General features: G+C 40.8%; 1 protein-coding gene across 1 annotated transcript in view; it reads left to right on the forward strand.

Moving 5' to 3' along the window:
• The window catches only part of NKD1 (NKD inhibitor of Wnt signaling pathway 1), a 108776-nt gene that overhangs the window by 19299 nt on the left and 70478 nt on the right, over positions 1-18999 (forward strand). The window lies entirely within an intron of this gene.

The following is an 18999-nucleotide window of genomic DNA, read 5'->3' on the forward strand; positions in this document are numbered from 1 at the left end:
CACTCAGTGTAATTTCAGACTGGCCTCGCTCTGAGCAGAGGCTGATAATGTGTGAACACGTGTGATGGTGCTGGGATGGTGGACAGAGAGTCCATGGGCCCTGCAGGGTGTCTGCTTTCAGAGGGGCTTTAGTGCTGACTGCCTAGAGTGAGGCTCTGGCTGTTAGAATCATGTAGCAGAGAATATTACAGAACCAGCATCTCAAATGCTTGGCACTTTGTTGTAAATTTAATCTATTTACATATTTCCTGTGCCACTGTACAAACAAACCAGTGGGCAGAGTCCTGAAACCACTTTCTCAGGCCAAGTTTCAATTGATACCAAAGAGGTCAGAATTCAAAGGAATCACTCATTTAGAAGCGTTTGAATGTGACCTTTGGAGAAATCATTTTCCTTTTGTGGACTTTTTGCACCCCTCATTAGGGAATTATTGAAAGTCAGTAGGAAATTTCAATGAGTGCAGGCTGCAACCCTGGCTGAGCTGTTACTTGCTGTTCCTTTTGGAGTATTGCAGGGGACATCACTTCTTCAGAAACTAGCATGGATCTAAAGTATTGTTACTCTGCCCTCCCCCTTGTTCTTTGTGGAGTTTGCACATGCTCACCCTGGCCCTGTGAGATCTGTGGGTGCAGGTGTGTGTGTGTGGGGAAGCACACAGGCAGTGTGCAGTATGTGATTGTCTGCCACCATTGTAATATCTTTTTGTTCCCAGAAAAAAAACCCAAAACCAAAAAGATAATGGGCAAGCTTGAAGAAGTTCACAGAAGAGCTAAGGGTGGTTGAACCAAGACTGAAAGGGCAGATTATTTACTGCTTGTTTATGTAGGGAAGCTGATAAGACCCTTTGTTATAGACATAGAATGAAAGAATGAAATGTGCTTTTATTTACCAGTAACTAATGTGCTTACTTGTGCAGACTTTTATTGTGATACAGAGTGTTTGCAGAGCAGCTTTTCTGGAATACCTATTGCAATCTGTTTCCATATGTAAACATGCCAGTAAATACTGAAGTAGAGACTGAATGAGAATTTAGTCTATATTGTTTGATGCCTGAAAAAAAGGTTACTCAGATCTGTGAAGGAGAATGATGAGGAATAACAATGGGACTTGGGAAAAACTGGGTGTAAAGACATGGCAGTCTGTTTGAATGTGTAATAATTATTGCAAAGTGGTGCAGGTTTTAGTTCCACTCAGAATTGTTAAAGCTGCAGTTTACATCTCTGAACTTTCTCAAGTATGTAATGGAAAAGAGTCTTCAAAGTTCTGTTCATTGAACTCTGTCCATTTCTCTTTCTTCCACTGAAAATACAGAATAACTGTGTGTATCTATGCCAGCAAAATTGAGATGTATGGGATTTTTCTCCCTTTCAATGACTATATTTTACATTATACCGTTCGACATAGAAGTGTTGTTACTTTAGGCATGGCTTTAGCAGTTTATGCTGACAGCAGTTAGTTATAACTCAGAGCTCTGTCCTTTATAAAGATTAATGATCCTTGAAATAATAAATATATTGGAAATGCCAACCCTGGAAGTTGTTTTCAGTTCATAAATAGAATTGTTTGTGTAGGAGCAGACATCTTCGCCTGCTATTTCCTATACTAGAGCAGTAAGGTTTCAGTATCTCAAAGTTGCTGTTGGAGAGAAAAGATCCCTTCATGAGGAATATATGTGTTGGGAAGGGCAGGAAGAGGGTGATGACAAGCCATTTTGCAGTATCACATTTGCTTATGGCTTATGGGGAGTGCTGCAAAGAGCTTGAAGCTTTTAACACATCTGAGAATTGTTGACTTTTATTCTGGTTGCCATCATTCAGTAGGCAGAAAACAGCTCAGCAGGAACAGGGACCAACAGCTTGGCTTTTGTGGGTGGGCATTGTTTCGGGGGAGAACCAGTAACTTAAAAATAAGTTTGTTACAATATAGTCCTAACAGTAAATTAATCATGACATTAAGGGGGAGTGTATGCATAGACATTACTTCACAGAGTTGTCATAAATTCTGCTCTTGCCATATTTTAATTTCCAAGGCTTTTGAATCTCAGACAAGGTGCTATAGATGTAGTTATTAAATTCTGCAGAAATATTTTTATTGGGTAAGACGTTGCTTGATGATGTAGCTGTGAAAGGCAAATTCAGAGACTAGCAAAAGGTCCTTTATCCATGCATTTAGGAGGAAAAATACCATTTTGTAACACTCACTTATTATTGAAATACTTGTTTTAAATTTGCCTTCTTTTTCCTGAATATGTGCATATATGTGTAGTCACAGTCTTGACAATGTGGGGTTTATTCTCTTTGTTACTGGGTCATCAATAACGTCGTCACCAATAACACACAAGTGAAAACACAGCTTTGGAAATTGTGATTTTTTTACTCTTGTGGTGCAGAAGACACTTCCTACTGTAGAGTCACCTGAGGAGATGTTGCCCTTTTCCAGCTTTTTTGAATACTCTTGAGAGAAGACACTGGGTAGGATATAAAGGAAAAAAAATGTTAAAAAGTTTACACAGTGTATTTCTTTCAGTGCAGAAGTGAATGTAGGTGGAGGCTGAGTTAGACTAAATATTGCTGAGAAAACAATATCTAGTTCCCTGCTTTTCCAAGGTTTCTCCTTCGTGTGCCTTGAAAGGGAAGGCCATGTTCTCTGCACCTTTCTGTACCAAAACACATGTTGCTAATTATTTGGTTTCTCCTAGGGGCTGTTCTTTTGGATGGTGGTTTGCCATGCCCTTTAAGCCTATGGGGACAGCCAGTGTCAGAGGGAGCTTAAAATAGGTTGTCTGCACTGAAGATATTTGGCAACCAGGCAAAGAATGGAATGGTGGTGCTGGGAGAGGTAAAACCCCCTCATCCCCTCTTATCTATGTAGCAAACTGTGCCTGGTTAGGGGGGAGATCTCAGGACCAAGTGCTTTGGAGGCTGCTCTGGCAGTTTGGTTGCAGTTTTGGGCAGATGGTCTCTGTGTGAGTGAGGTGGTGGACACACCAATAACTGGCTGCTCCATGGAGTTCTGTCTGAATTCCCCTAGACCCCACGGTAAATACAAGGTAATTTGAGGCAGCTTATGCCTTTATTTACCCCAGTAGAAGTGTTGACACGAGCTATTACTGTGGAATGCCTGCCATGTAGCCGTACTCTCAGATGTCCTAATGTTGAGAAACTAGCCTGAAGCACTTTGCTGAGGTTCATCCAGTAAAATTTCATAGCTTAGTCATTTGCTTCATAAACCATGATAGCAGAGCTGTATCAGATGGCAAGGTCCTACAGCTACTAGCTTCAAACAAAATTTAAGAGTTGTTTCGAGTTTAATTTGATGCAATAATAATTTATATAGTGTAAACACACTAGACATATCTCCCATTGCTGGGATTAATCAGGCAAAAGTCTTGTAAGTAAAGATTCCTCTTTTAAAAACACAAGCTCACTCATGGTTCCTGTTTAACAGCACTGGTGAAATGGAGTCCTTTGCCACAAAACAGGTGTAAGCCACTGTCCTGCCCTGGCAGCACACCTTGGTCACAGCTTGGAGAGCCAGGGCTTGACCTGTCTGCTCAAGCTGCCAGTTGTGTGTTGCAGGCACTTAACAGAAACTGGAAGTGAAATCACGATTTCATTCAACATTGGCCACCTGTTGGATAATAGCTTTCAGCCACCATTAGACTGGGCTGGATTTGGAACAGCAGCCTGTTATTGAAAGACACCATTTTCCTTTCTGATCTGCTGAGCCAGCTCGTCCTCCAGAAGCATTTGAAAAAATGTGAGGGGCGGGCAAGAATATGAAATTTTCCTCCTGCTTCAAATGGGTTTGCCTGCGACTCGTTCTCACACAAGCTGTTTAAGTCTTCAGTTCACTGTTCAGCCTATAGCTCTCAGGTGCCATTTGGCTTCAATTTCTGTGTAAAGTTTTTGGAAATCAGAGATGATTTGGAAGGGGACAAAGCCCTGGAAGATCCTTCCTGAGGCAGAACGTTTCCTTTCTTGTCAGGAGCAAGTGCGTGTTCAGAGAGCCAGCTTTGTTCCTCACTCCCTGCTCTCGACACGCACGATCCAGGACACTTCTGCCAAGAGTTTTACTTGCACTTATGTTAGTGGAAATATCCCTGATAAGAAGGAGTTGTTGTTGAAGTCTTGTGGCTTCAACTGTGAAGGATTTTAATTTTTTTTTTGCATGGAGACCGCTGATCCATTTGTTGTTACATAAAAATGTGAGTGAAGGTTTATCTTTTCCTTTGAGATGCATGGCACTAGCTTTGGAATTGCTTCCAAGTTTACAAAATGAGTCTGTGGTTTAGACCTCTCTGATAAACATTTTTTTGTTGTTGCAAAGTTGGATCAGATTTTTGTTGTCATAATGGTTGGTGCACTTGGCAGCTTGCATTTTAAATAATTAGGAGATAAAATTGGACTGTACTGGAAATCCAGCATGTCTGGTATTTTTTTGCTTTACTTAGTGATGTTTCTAATCCCCCTTTTAACTTTGAAGACTAATGTTAGGCAGTTAAGAACTGAAGGTTGATAATTTTTTTGTCATTTTTGAAACCTAGATCCAAGCCAGCTTCTCTTGCAATATTTCAGCTTCAACCTCCCAGGACGCTTTGAGATACATCAGTGTTTTTATCAAAAGATGTAGCCCTTTTGTGGTGGTAGCAGTGTAACATTAAATATTCATTCTAATTTGCAGAGTTGAGACAATTATTCTGAGGTTCCCAATAAAGTTTACTTTGGAATTTGAAGCTTTGAAAATATGCTGCTTGCTTAATTCAATTACCAGTAGCCAGTGATGGAGTTTAATTCTCAGATGCGTCAGAACTGAGATGTTTTGAAGGTTTGGTTTTTTTGTTTTTTTTTCCTTTCACCCTCTTCTTTTTGTTGCCCACAGTGCTATGGGAATGGTGAGGGAGGAAGCAAAAGATAAGGCTAAATTGGGAAACAAGTTTCCCCCTTAAAGAGTATTTGCTGTATGAAAAGTATACATTGAAAATGTCCTACAGAATTTTGAATTCACATTTAGGAAAAGGATGTTTTGCAGTATTGTTCTGCACTTTTTGGGAGCTGTTGGTTCCTGTTCTGGTCACAGGTGGATTCATTTTAGCAGCTGGAGAAGTAATTCTCTGTATCATTAGCATCACATTCTTAAAAAAACAAACAAAACCCAACAAATTTGATAAAACTGACCATAATTTCACAATTACACTCTGCATTCAACAGAGTATTAACAAGATAAAAGTTGTATGATGTGGCTTAGGCCATATCTGCTATATCCAGGCTTGGGAAAGGAAGTGAGTTTGGAATTGAGAAATACAGGCTGCAAGCATCAGTCTAACTCACATGCAGATTTTTTTTTAAATTATTGTCTTGATTTTACTGAGTTAGCTTCTTTAGCCCAGAATAAATCATGTGAGGAAGGAGAGCTAGAAGCTAGTCCTGGCTGCGAGTACTTCCAAGAAAACATTTTTTGCTAACAGTCTACCAGCTATGCCACAGGAGGACAATTGTGGCACCTGCTCTCATTTCAAATTCCTGTAGTCATCTTCAAACAGAAAGCACAGAAATTGAGGGACTTTGAATTCAACTTGTTTCCTTTGTAGTAATGGTCCCTCAAGTACAGAATTGAACATGGCACCTTGCTCTTGTCTGAGCTGAGCCTGTTCAGAGGATAAACTGACTACTCAATCTGCTTTCTTTCAAAGGGACTAAATTCACTTTATTGTTTTTACAGTTGATTTTCTGTAAAGATTAGGCTTCTCAATTTTTTTCCTCTGGGCAGCATATGGGAGGACATCCAGATGCATGGGCAACTGGCAAAGCAATTTTGTTCTGCTGCTGGTGGCCTTAATTAATTATGTCTAGATTAATTAGCTGATCCATTTGTGGATGCAGTGTTTGGGGAAGAAAGTAACTGGGAGCATTGTGAGCCAAGAGTTATGGCACTTTCTCAAATACGAGTAAGAAAACATATTCTAGCTGGTATTCTCAGAGCAAGTATTCATGTTTCCTTTGCTTAGAAATACACAGTTTTTAATGGTGAAAATAGAAGCTTAAAAAAAAAACCCACTGAAGTTTGAATGGTAAAACTATATACATAAAATCAAGCTGTTTCTTTGTGGAATGTGACTTATGGAGAGGAACACCCAAGTTTTAAACTTCCTCCTTCAAAATTTATGGAAGGCTTAGAAACTTTCCTTTTTTTCCTTTTTTTTCCTCCTGTTTTTAATATGTTAGAATCTGTTTTAAGATTTAACTTTTTTTTAAACACATATTCCAAAGTATGTTTCACAACTTGATTTAATGTAGCTTCCATGTGTCTTGAATACAATAGTAACTTCTGAAACCAATATTTCTTTAGAGAGCAGTAAAGTTGTTTCTTCATGACACCAGTAAGTAGTTTTCTTGCCAAGAAGTATATTGTAAGATTTATTAGACTCTCCATTGCCCTCCCCCAAGTAACCCAGATTTTAGCTTAAAGTAAAGCAAACATGTTCAAAAAGTGCTCTTTAACTTTAGGCTAGGCGGATACAAAATAAAATCCTCCAGGGGTATATTACAACTAAAAGATTCACAAGCCCTCCAGGGGGTTTAACTTTTTAAGTAGGCATTTCACAAGTATTTGTTGCATAAACCATTATATGCTCCAGGCTGGGGTTCTTGTAGAATTTTATTTATTATTTTTTTTTAATATAAAGCATTCAGCAATAAATGTATTTTTGTGAAAAATTATCATCTCATCTTTGCTTAGAAGTGATGTTATGTTCTGTTCTTCAAAGCATGTGTTTGCTTCATTTAATATCAAATTTCTTGGACTGTCATTTTAGTCTATTCAGTACCTTGAGGTGCTGCTGAGTGGAAATGGGGATCATCCATTCCACTTTACTCCTTTCACTCATTTTTCAAAATCAATTGCTTTTGGTCTGCTGCAACTCCATCTTTGGCAGTTGGAAAAACAGATTTTGGAGGCTGCAAAAGTCAGATGACAGCCATTTATATGTTGGTCTTTCATAATTGAATAGTTCAGATAGGCACAAGTACCCTGGGAAAGAGAATATCAGAGAGAGGAGATGGGGAGCCCTTCAGCTCTAGGAGATCTGGCCTCTCTCTCTCTGTATCTTTCAGAGACTTCCTTGTAAGCTTGGGCAAGTCTTGTCTCTGTGTTTTGCTTGTTCATCCTTCCCACAAAGATAATGATCCTTTCTTTGTTTCTTTCCATCTCTAACTCCTGGGGCAGAGCCCCTCTATTCCAGAGCTGTAATGTGCAAACCTCTTCTGACAGTTTCGTCAGGACCTCCAAGTGCTACTGAAGTGCAAATGACAAAGAAGTACATGAAGAATGGAAAGAAAGTAATGCAAGACACAAAAAGAGTCCTTTTAAGATTGTAACAGGAGCAATATAAGAAGTTTAATCCAACCTTGAGTCTTCTAGAAGTGAATGAGGAGCTGTAATTCAAAGAGATTTTGGAATAGAAGCCCTTGAGTATTATAGGCTAGCAAGTGACAAGGAAATGTAGGAAAAGGAGTCTTGATTATCTTTTTAGACAACTTGTTACCTGAACTGTTGCATTTAAATCAGAACGATGATCAGTTCGGAGTCGAAAGAGTAACAGAAGCACTTGTAAGGAGGGAAATGATGTGTCTGTCAGAACAGTGAGATTCAAATATCAGACATGAAGGATAAAGACAGAATACCAAAAGCTTCAGAAAAACAGAAAGAGAATATAAATCCCAGCAAATTTCTTTCTTTCTAGATCAGAGGTCCTTACAGAAGAAAAAGGAGAGCCCTGATACCTGTAAGAATGTCTTCTTGAAAGAGGGGCTGAGCCCAATGTATTGTGTGCATCAGAGTTGAGAGTCAGGTAATAGAAAGGCTTAGCTCTTTGGTAGACTAGAGAGAGGTGGGCAGCCACTGTCATCTTGTATCCAGAGATATTCTGAGATCCAGATGGAGGAGAATAATTGCTAGACATTACTGAAGGGAAATAATACTTGTCTTGAGACTTGAGTGTTGGCAAGGCACTTGAAAACACAAACTCTAAAGTGGTCACTCCCTATACCTCCATTTCCCAGAAAAGCCTAATTCTGCCTGGTTTTTGCAGGGGCATCCTTTTCTCCAACAGGAGCTCATCAGGCTCTGGCATGAAGACAGATATGTTTGTTTCTGCCAACCAGTGCTTTCAGAAATGTAATCCAAGAGCAAGCCTTGCTGCATAAAGTTCAGTGCTGCATTGTCTGATTGCCCAAGGACTCTGCTTATGCTTTGCCTCACACAGGAATCTGAAAACTGTTCATGAGAGAGCAGATTTGCTCAATTATTGATTCATTCCACATGCTGTGTGATTTTTAAGTCATATTTTGCATAAAAACTCTCAGCTGTCACAATCACAGGAGCATCAGTAGTTAAACTACCTGGCATCATATCCTCCTGGATTTGTGCACAGCATAAATAAACTGCTCCTGGTGAGGGCATGTGCTGGTTAGGAAGGAAAGAGGTGGCAGTAGAAAGTTACTATTAACTGGTTTTGGGGTTTTTTTTGTAAACAGAAGCATGCCACTTGTGATAGATCTCCTTTTTCCCCCACATCCTGACTTCCAGACTCTATTTTACCTTTCCTGCACTGGAGGAACTAATTGTATTAACAGGCTTGTCCTCATTTATTTTCAAGTGTGTTTCTCTGTAATTTCTCTAAGTATTTTGATGTCTAATGCAGATCCTCTTTGAGGTTTTAGTGTTCTGTCTCTGTCATTTCCATTTGTATTCTTGCATTGGGACCTGACAAATTATATCCATTTCTGTTGTGGTTTTAGCTGATGCTGGTTTTCCATTCTATGGGCCAAATAAGCTTCTTGGATTCATATGTGCAGTCCCCATTTACTTCAATCATCTTTATGTTTTATTTATAGTCGTTTTTTTTTTTTTCCCAGATGCTCAAGATTTCAGCATGAGAGTAGTATCCAAATGTTGCCACCTCCTGGTCTTGTGTGGCCTAAATAAAGTGAAAATGAGCCAAATATTTTTTCACGTTTACACTTTGAGAGTGAATGTGTGAAAAGGAGAGATTTGTTTCAGTGTGCCTGAGGCCTTTATGCCTCATCCTTGTTCATACAACTTGTGCAATTTTTGCAAACTCTAGTTGCATTAATTGTGAAGCAAATATGGTTATTAGGAAGCAGTGCTGCTAGTCAAATAATGTGCAGGAATGAGATAGTTGGCAATAAGAACTGGTATTGTTTGAACCCTGTCTCATTGAAAATAACTAAAGTGGAGTCTAAATTGTATAAATAAAACTGCTATAGGGCCTTTGAGGGCATCATTGTTACAGAGCAGCTCATTCATTGTTCACCTGGGATGGACAGGAATACTTGAATTTGAGAGGGTTCTGTAATTCAATCTGTCTTGCTTCACAAGTAGAAATAAAGCACAGTGACTGTTCTGCATGTTTAGATATGCATTTCTAGCGTCATAATGATCCTCTAAGAGTTTATTGGTTTGTTTTTTGTTTGCTTGTTTGTTGTTTTTTTCCCAGATGCTTACTAGAAATAAAAGCCCCTGATAAATTCACTTTGCATTTAATTTGTTCATGACAGTCTACTGAGCAAACAGTTCTACAAACTAGAGATTTAGGGCACAAGATCAGATTTTTTCCATCTGCGGGAAATTCATTGCAAACTTAACATGGAAAGAGGAAGACTACTTTAGGTGTCTTTCTGGTGAACCTCTTCATTTCTGTGAATTAGCTTCTGACACAGAAGGAAGCCAGGATACATTTGCAGCCAGAGAGGGGCCTGGGTGCTGCCCCAGCGTGGGCTCCTGAGAGCTCTGCTCTGCACTGTGCCCTCTTGGCTGGGACGGGCTGTCCTGACAGTCCATGGAAATATAACCCAGTTTGAGATTGCATTATCCCTCCTTGGGGACTAAGGAAGATTTGGAAGGGAGGCAGGATGATGAACCTCATGAGTTTTCTTTCTCCATGGGTTTCTCTTGCTGGCCATGTGACATGAAGCATTTCCTTACAACTGCAGAGCAGCAGTCACTGCTGTGGCTGCAATGGAAACTCATTTTTATGTTACAGATCCAGCTAGACTCCTCTCTACATTTACTTACAGGGTGAAGGGGGAAGATTAACCTCATTTCCCTGCCAACCTATTACCTTGAACATTCTGGACTGAAATCTGAACAGTGGCTGTGGCTGAATTCTTGCTGGCTGATTTCTATGGAAAGCTTGCATCTCTCATTTTAATTTTTCTTCATTAAAAAAAAATTCCCCTTGATTCTTCTTTTTTTAGTCACTTGAAATAGGGAATGTAACTTGAAACTGGAAGTAAAAAATTTGCTTTGAGAGATCAAGAGTCTTTTTAAGCAGCTTACTGGATCAGCAGTTGCAAAGTTATCATGAGGCCTGAACTCTTTCTATGGGTTTAAGGGAGGCAGCACAGTGCAGGAGCAAACATCACAACTCTGTATCCTCAAGGGAAGACTTAGTGCTTTACACATACAAGCAGAACTAAATACTGTACTTTGATGTACTCCTCTCTCTTTTTTTATTTTGTTATTGGTTTCAACCTGTTGGGAGCAAGTTTTTCTGCACTCCTGGTTAAGATTTCCCTTGATGTTTTGTGGATCTCATGTACATTATATAAAGCTGAAAAGAAGGACTCTTCATGTAGATAGTAAGCACCCTAATAGCTATTAGCTATGGATTTGTGTCAGTGTGAGTTTTATGCAGTCCCACATGTAAAACAGAGTCACCACGTGACAGGACTGTTGCAATGTGTAATATTTGATGTTTGCCTGCCACTCTGAGCAGTGTTTGGTGGAAGCAGAATGGATGCCCAGTGTCCACTCCACTGGGGTGGGTGAGATGTTGTTCCATGTGTTGAGTAGACCCAAAGGGTCTCTGGTCAGGTACCAGGGCTCAGTTTTCAGACCTGTGTGTGGGTTTCCTACAGCACACTGTGCTTTGTCCCTAGTCCAAGTTTACTAGTTTGCATTGTCTGTCAAATCCAGGTGTTGGCAGTGGACGTCACTCCAGCAGAGGAATATTTTTAGAACTCAGAGCTCTGAGCTGTGTGCTGTCTCAGCATGGGAGCACAGCAGAGACAAGGTGCTGTACAAGGAGCTTCTGCTGTGCCTGAGGGTTGGCCACACAAGGTCAGCACCAGCCAGAGGTGGCTCTGTCTTGTTTGCCGTATTTTTAAAAACCTTCTGTCTCTATCTTGAGTGTCACATGTGCATCAGAAAAAATGAGGCAAAGGGCTGGAGTAATCCTCTGGGTTCTCCAGGCTATGCCCTGTGGTTACAGCCAGTCATATGCACTCATTTATAAACTGTGGGTGGACAGTTATTTAATGGACCAAGATCCATTAAAATAAAATAACCCAATAATGCTGCAGGGGTTTTGATTGATTTGGGGGGCAGGGAAAGAAGATTTTCCGGTTTTCCTGTTGGAAAGGTTCCTCTTAACCATTGGGTAGCAAACTATGTCTAATTTTAGCCTAAGTTAATTATCTTGAAAGGTAGAAACACACCTTTTTAGCAGGAAAAATAAGTCTTCAGAGAAAGAAAACTAATGACTGGTTGTTAGAAGCATCAGCTTTCAACCACTGAAATGCCCTGGCACAAGAGATCCAAATCCTGGCAATGTCTCTGTTTGTCCTTCAAAGGTAAATAAATTAAGCACTGTGGATTTCACTGGCTGGAAATCTGTCACAGGAGTGTAAAATTTCCTTTTGTTCTTTTTCTTTAAGACTGTAGGATAGTCTCCTTGATAAATACAAATTGCCCTGATGTCCCTAAATTAAATTTTCTCTTTCCCATTCTCCACTGTGTAAGGCATGTTGAAAACTTCCATGATGTGGAAATGGTAACAGCTGAAATACAGATGTTTATGTGAAACACAACATAAGAAAAAGGTATTTTAACCTTTTTCAGGGTTAGTTTCAAAGGGAAAATTTTATAGTAAAAAAACTCTGTATCTATTCCTTGTGAGGTTCTGCAATACCTGCAGTTCTTCTGCATATCCCAAAATCTGGACTTAACCAAATTTTCTACTGAAATCAGCAATCTTGCTTAAATAATGTCACTAAGGAGAGTGGGATAACTCAGAACTGATTTGGGATCCTATAGTGAATTTTATTTCCCAGACAATATAATCTGTCAAAATAGACAGACTGCGTCACCAAAATTATTTTAAAAAATGTGACATTTTATTCAAAGTTGCTGAAATTTGATTTTTACATGCTTGAAACGAATCTTTACTTCTAATGTTTTTATCCTTCTTTAAGATGTAATTTTTCTGAAGTTTTGAAAATTCTTGTCCAGCTGTCCAAGTTTTTTGGCTCACATTCCTGTAGGTAAGTTATAGGATCATCACAGAATGGTTTGGGCTTTAATGACAGCCCAGTTCCAACCCTCTGCCACAGGCAGGGACACCTTCCACTGGACCAGGTTGCTCACAGCCCATGTTCAAAGTTTGCTTTGATCTTTCCTGGTGTATAGGACTGTATGCTATGAACATTTTATAGTTGGTTTGTTACCCAGAGTAATTGGGACCTGCAGTGACTGTGTGTGCAGCAGCACTGTAGTGAAACAATGCTGAACTTCCCATGTGCAGCACAAATGTTGCCTCAGATCCAAGGGCTCACGTGACAGCTCCTCAAGAAGGTTTAGCTGTACTTGGCTTTAAAGGGTGTCTTAGCTAATTAGTGTATTAGAACTCATGGGCCACAGCTTGTGAGTTCAGAGCTTCTGCTAATTAAGTTTTGAATGTAATTTTAGTTAAACTATTAAAGCTTTGTCCCAGGGCTGTTCTCATTAAGCAGAACTCCAGCTCTCCTGGATTTTCTTTGTTCAGAGCTCTCTTGCAAGTGCGTGGAGGCACATCTGGTATTGGCTATGGCATTCACATGGGTCTAAAACTGCTGCAAAAGAAACAATGCAATGAAATTTATCTGGGAAAACAGTGAGATCACAGCATAACATTTCCCTGGAGAAAAGCCTGAACCTTTTTTATGATCTGTCTTAGTACTTAGTACAGCACTTTTAACCATCAAACTTCAGGGCGTATGAAATCCCAAAGGGTGGAAATGGAAATATTTTTTTGTTTAGTGAAGGCTAAGTATACCAAGATAATTATTTCATCTCCTCTTCCAGGAAACATTTAGGGGCACTAAGCTCCAGTGTGTAACATGGGGTAGGTAGTAGGTAGTTACTGCAAAGGGGTTCATGGACTGTGAACCACCTGTGACTTGAGTTACATTGAAACCTCTCAAAACTGTTATATTTCTGGTGTCATAATATCACTTTGTTTACCAGCTTTGGGCTTTTAATTAAATATTACAGAATACTTGCCCACAATATGGATTAGGCCCATTATGCTACTTGGGGAAAAAAAAATATTATCAAACAAAAGGCTTTAAATTTGGCAGTTGCTCAAATTTATTTTTTCTAAGCCTTAATAGGCATGTCCAAATGAACATGGCAATTTCTTTAGAATAGAAATGAATACACTGTTTTGTTGTATCTGAGGTCTGTGCAATGGGCTGTGACAGTTCCTGCTGTGATACCAGGTGAAAACCCCTCTGCAAGGGCCAGCCCCTGGCCATTCCCACCAGAGGCAGCTGCTCCCTGCAGCACCCGGGGGTGCAGGTGGCTGAACCCCACACAGACTGGGAGAGAGAAACTGCCCCACACAGACAGGGAGAGAGAAACTGCCCGGCACAGACAGGGAGAGAGAAACTGCCCAGCACAGACTGGGAGAGAGAAACTGCCCAGCACAGACTGGGAGAGAGAAACTGCCCCACACAGACAGGGAGAGAGAAACTGCCCAGCACAGACAGAGAGAGAGAAACTGCCCAGCACAGACAGAGAGAGAGAAACTGCCCCACACAGACAGGGAGAGAGAAACTGCCCGGCACAGACAGGGAGAGAGAAACTGCCCAGCACAGACTGGGAGAGAGAAACTGCCCAGCACAGACAGAGAGAGAGAAACTGCCCAGCACAGACAGGGAGAGAGAAACTGCCCGGCACAGACAGAGAGAGAGAAACTGCCCAGCACAGACAGGGAGAGAGAAACTGCCCAGCACAGACAGGGAGAGAGAAACTGCCCGGCACAGACAGAGAGACAGAAACTGCCCAGCACAGACAGAGAGAGAGAAACTGCCCAGCACAGACTGGGAGAGAGAAACTGCCCGGCACAGACTGGGAGAGAGAAACTGCCCGGCACAGACTGGGAGAGAGAAACTGCCCGGCACAGACTGGGAGAGAGAAACTGCCCGGCACAGACTGGGAGAGAGAAACTGCCCAGCACAGACTGGGAGACAGAAACTGCCCAGCACAGACTGGGAGAGAGAAAACTGACACAGGAACTTGGAAGCTGATGTGCTGTGGAGGTGAAGGGAAATAGTTAATTCTAAATAGAGGCAAACTTTCCCTGTTTTTCTTCTCTATGGAGAGCCCTGTGTAGTAGAAGAACTTGTTGCTGTTTGTCTTCCTTTGCAGCTCTTGTGTACTCTAAGGTTTTCATCCCACTCTGTGCCTTCTGAACTTGTTTTCTTTCCTTGCTGTTGTGCAGTATGTCTTATTCCTGATTATTATTTTTGTTCGCTCTATATCTGCCTTTCCCCAGATCATTCCTTTCCCCTCTACTTCTCGTTTTTCATTTGTCATCTTTGTTTTCTGTGGAGCAAGAAGCTGCTGGAGTGGCAGCACAGGAATTGGGTGGCTCTGCTGGGGCTGGTCATGCAGTGGTTCATCACCTGCAGGGAGCTGGAGGCAGGCTTCCAGATGGGAAGTGGACAGGGAAGATCAGAACCTCACTTGGTTTGCCACACCAAATGTGTGGCAGCAAATGGTGGCCAGCACCTCTGTGTGGTGATCCCACCCTGGGAGATGCTGACAGGCCATTGCCCTACCCTGGGGTGTTCAGCTGTGTTTCTGTGTGTGTGATGAGTGAGCTTTCTCTCTATTGTGGAGTTTGGCTTTGAGTCCCTGGACTGGGGGGAAATGAACTTCAGAAGCTGCTCTCCTAGGAAACCATAGCCATGGCCTTGTTTTATCTGAACAGTGGCAACTCAGGCTGATCAGCTCTTGGAGAACCTTTGGTCATGTCCAGTGATGATATTTGCCCTACACCTGGCTCAAGTGTAACCTGTTAACTCACCTGTTCACTTCGCTCCATGTGAGTCACACTCCTACCAGTTCTTCCTGAGGCAAGGACTCAGCCCAAGCACCAGCAGCATTTCAGATTCCAGCTCTTTCTTCGTGGTGTTTCTCTGACAGCACTTGTTGGGACTGTGGCATGTTCTACTCAAATTTTGGTTTTCTTTTTTACCAAGAAGAAACCACACCGTTCCCTCAGCTGGCTTGGCAGACTACCACAGGGAGTTAGAAGTCTGAAGCTCTTTGAGGCTTCTGTTACTGCCCAAATTTTGAACCCTTTCATTTATTATGTGTCCGGGAAGAGTTGTTCCTTCTGAGACTGCAGAAAGATAGCTCAGCTCTCATCCTGTGAGACTGCAGAAAGATAGCTCAGCTCTCATCCTGTGAGCTGATTGCCTGGTTTTGCATGTTTGCTTCATCTAAAGTGGCAGTATCGAGAAACAATATTGCATATAAGGTTTATCAATTTCACCTTGCATTGTTTTTTCTCTTCACATACCCCAGGTTAAACATCAAAAAGAAGATAATGTGTTGTGGGTTTAATTTGCCATGTAGGAAGTCTGATCTTTACTTACATCTTTGCTATTAATAATATGTGATACTTTTCTGGGGCCAAACAAGTTTTAAGGATGACTAGAACTCAGTTAATGTGAGACCAAACAGAAAGACAGCACTTGTCCTCTGACAAAAGAGATGTTGGCTTAACAGAGGTATTGGTGTATTTATTGGATGTTGCCTTGGGATGAGAATGCAGCTCTTGGAGGCAATAAACCATTCCTCATGTCCTGTCAAAGATTAGCACCTGATGGGTAGGAAAAGCAAATGTATCAGCAGATCTATGTTTTGTGTAAAATCTGGTTATTGAATGCTTTACTTTCTCTAATTGTTGATCCTAAAGGGGTGTGATGTTCATGTTGAGGCAAAACCTCACATTAATTTGGTGGTGAGATTATTACTACTAATAATAATTGTGTCTAAGTGTTATTTGACATGATAGCCCGAAACTGAGTGGTGTGGATGATTAGAATGGTGTGGATGATTAGAATGGTGCTGTTGGCAAAGAAGATACTCTTTGAATGGTTATAATTGTGCTCAGAACAGGTCAGTGTACACCATCCAGACTGAGGGGAACTGCCACTGCCATGGAGAGAGAATGAGCTGGAGCTGGGCCTGCTTCCCCAGGCTTTTCATGCTCCTGCTCCTTCCCTGCCCTGCAGTGAGACATTGCCTCCAGCAGTGTGTCCAGGTGTCCCCACCAGCTCAGTTTCTGGGAGCCTCCTCATTCCTGACTGCTCAGTGCAGCCTGGTGTGTTGGCATGTCACTGATCAATGTGCCTGAGAAAAGGAGAAGCTTCCCTGGAGTTCTCTTGAGAGCCCAGTACTAAGAAGAGCTCCGCTAAAGCCTAAAATTTTGCTTAGCCATATTAGGTCTTTTAACCAATATTTTTGTTTTCTGTCTCTTGTCACTTTCTTTTCTCCAGCTCAGCCTCTAATCTCAGCATGTCTTGGACATTCATTTTTCTCTTCCTCTTCCATGTCTGTTCTTTCTCTCCATGCTGGGTCTCTGAAAAACAGCAAAATTTCTTCTGTGTCCTAGGGCAAAATTTTACTGTAAGAGGTTTTTGCTCCAGCACACCAAAGCTGCACCTGAGTCTGCCTTTTCTCCCCCTTCCTTAGAGGCATGAAATATCCAATATAGAGATGTGGGAAAGACTAAAAATTTAACTTTTCTTTGCATACTGCTAAAACTGCCTGGCATTGTGTCTGTGTCAATTCAAGAAGGATGACAAAGCAAGTATTACATGGAACATTTTATTATACTTCTGTAATTATGTACAGCCTCAGGGCCGTCGTTCAGGAGATGGGATGGAAGGACTTCCACACTATTTTCAATTCTCTGTTGAATCCTTCTGTGACTGGAAATAAGTAGTTTAATTTCCTTTGGATCTTTTTCTCCAGTACTATGTTTACTTTAATGTCCCTCACCTCCTAACACTGTGTATGGCAGAATAAATCTTCCACTTGTGTTTATGAGTGGGAATACTTGGATTTTTAGAGATTTCCAAAATGCAACTGATAATTTCAAAGTTTGCTTAATTGTGTAATCAACTGCATTACTATGGTCATAAAGTTGTCTGGTTTTGGCCATTACAGCTATTCTCAAATCTATCATAGGTTCCATTTTAGAGGAAGTAGACTTCCTTTTGTATATATCAGATTTGTTTAGTGGAATTAATTCTGGTAGGGAGGATGGTTATTTTGATGACTTAATCTCTGTGGAATTTGTTAGAAAATGTAATCATGTTCTTGCATGTGGCACTTTACTTATGATCTGCACAGCTGTGAACTGGGTTTCCCTTATTCCTGTTTTACTTCCCCTGCCTCTGTTAATACTAATTTGGCCAAGTGTGGTTTACAGTTCAATTTCATGCTCATTACAGTGTGACATGAATTGGTAGCTGGCTGAAATGGGCATTCAGAGACTTGAGAGTAGGGAGGCTTGCTAGTGCATTCAAAAAATAAACACTGTGAGGATGTTTCTTCATTAGATGGAGCTGGGAGCTATAAACCCTGGGAATTTGAGAATTATCTATGTACATATCTGAGCACTTAGAGCTAAACCAGGGAAGGTGTGAGATTTCAGCTAAGTCATACCTGTCAAGGGTTAATGGGAGCTGAAGCTGGGCTACTTCCTTTGCAGCAGTATCCTTTTACACACATGCTTTTAAAAACCTGCTTAACCAAATACAAGCTGGCCCTCGCTTAAAAACCCATTCTCACTTTCCTGAGGTTTAACTGGGGCTGACTGTCCAAACCTGCTCTTGTACCATCTGATATCACATGAAAGAATCACAACTACCAGTGCAAGAGGCCACACATTTATCCAAAGGGCAAAGTTTTCCAAGAGTCCATCTCCTAAATGACACCCGAGCTGAGAGCTCAGGATTGTACCTACTTCAATTTCCCTTAAATCTGATACTTGTATACAAAGTTGCCTCACATTTTATAAATACATGAGAAAAAATATTTTCTTTGGTGTTTTTCAGAATTTACCTTTAACATATATGGTGTTCTCCTTATTAATTTTTTAAGAGGTCATCTGATGGCTTGAATGATTAACACAATGAAAAACTCACAACTTCAAAAGCACCCAAGTTGGTAAAAAATGGCTTTTTTTAATGATTTTGAGGTTAGAAAGAACTTCTGCCAAATAGAGGTGTAGGGTTGCCTGTTAGAGCTTTCTCCCATGACCAAATTTGTCAGAGGAAACTGTTCTCTTTTAAATCAGATCCATGAATGAGTATCATGAATGTTAAGGAGAGCTGTCAGCCAGAAGAAATTTGGGCTGAAAGAGTTCTACAGGTTACCAGATGTTTGTGTGTTCACTGTCATTTGAAAGTTCACAGTTTTTAATCCTTTCCCTGGGACTGGTGTAAATGACTGCTCAGATCAGTTTGAGGGATGGATGGGAAAGCCTGTTTAGTCTTAGTTTTTATAGGACATGGTGAATGGTGGGGAAGCCTCTAAAGTCTATTATCCTACTGCAAGCCCAGCATGTGGCAGAAAACATGTAGTGTCTGAATATGTTTCTTACCAGATAGGGGTGAGAGTTATTTTATTTTATTTTGCTTCTATTATTTTTTTTCTTCCTAAATTATAGAACAAATTTTCAATAATCTAGTTAGTTCAAAAAATGACTCAGTGTTTGTGAAACAGTGAGAGAGTTTGACTCTTGTCTTTAATTTAACCACAGCAGATGCTGCTAACAATACTCTGCTTCCAATGAAGTAATTCACCTTAAAGATGAGAAGCAGAAGCACATTGTTTAAACAGCTGACTGGATTGCTC

This window comes from Agelaius phoeniceus, chromosome 12 (genome assembly GCF_051311805.1).
Source record: "Agelaius phoeniceus isolate bAgePho1 chromosome 12, bAgePho1.hap1, whole genome shotgun sequence".
NCBI classification, from domain to species: Eukaryota; Metazoa; Chordata; class Aves; order Passeriformes; family Icteridae; genus Agelaius; species Agelaius phoeniceus.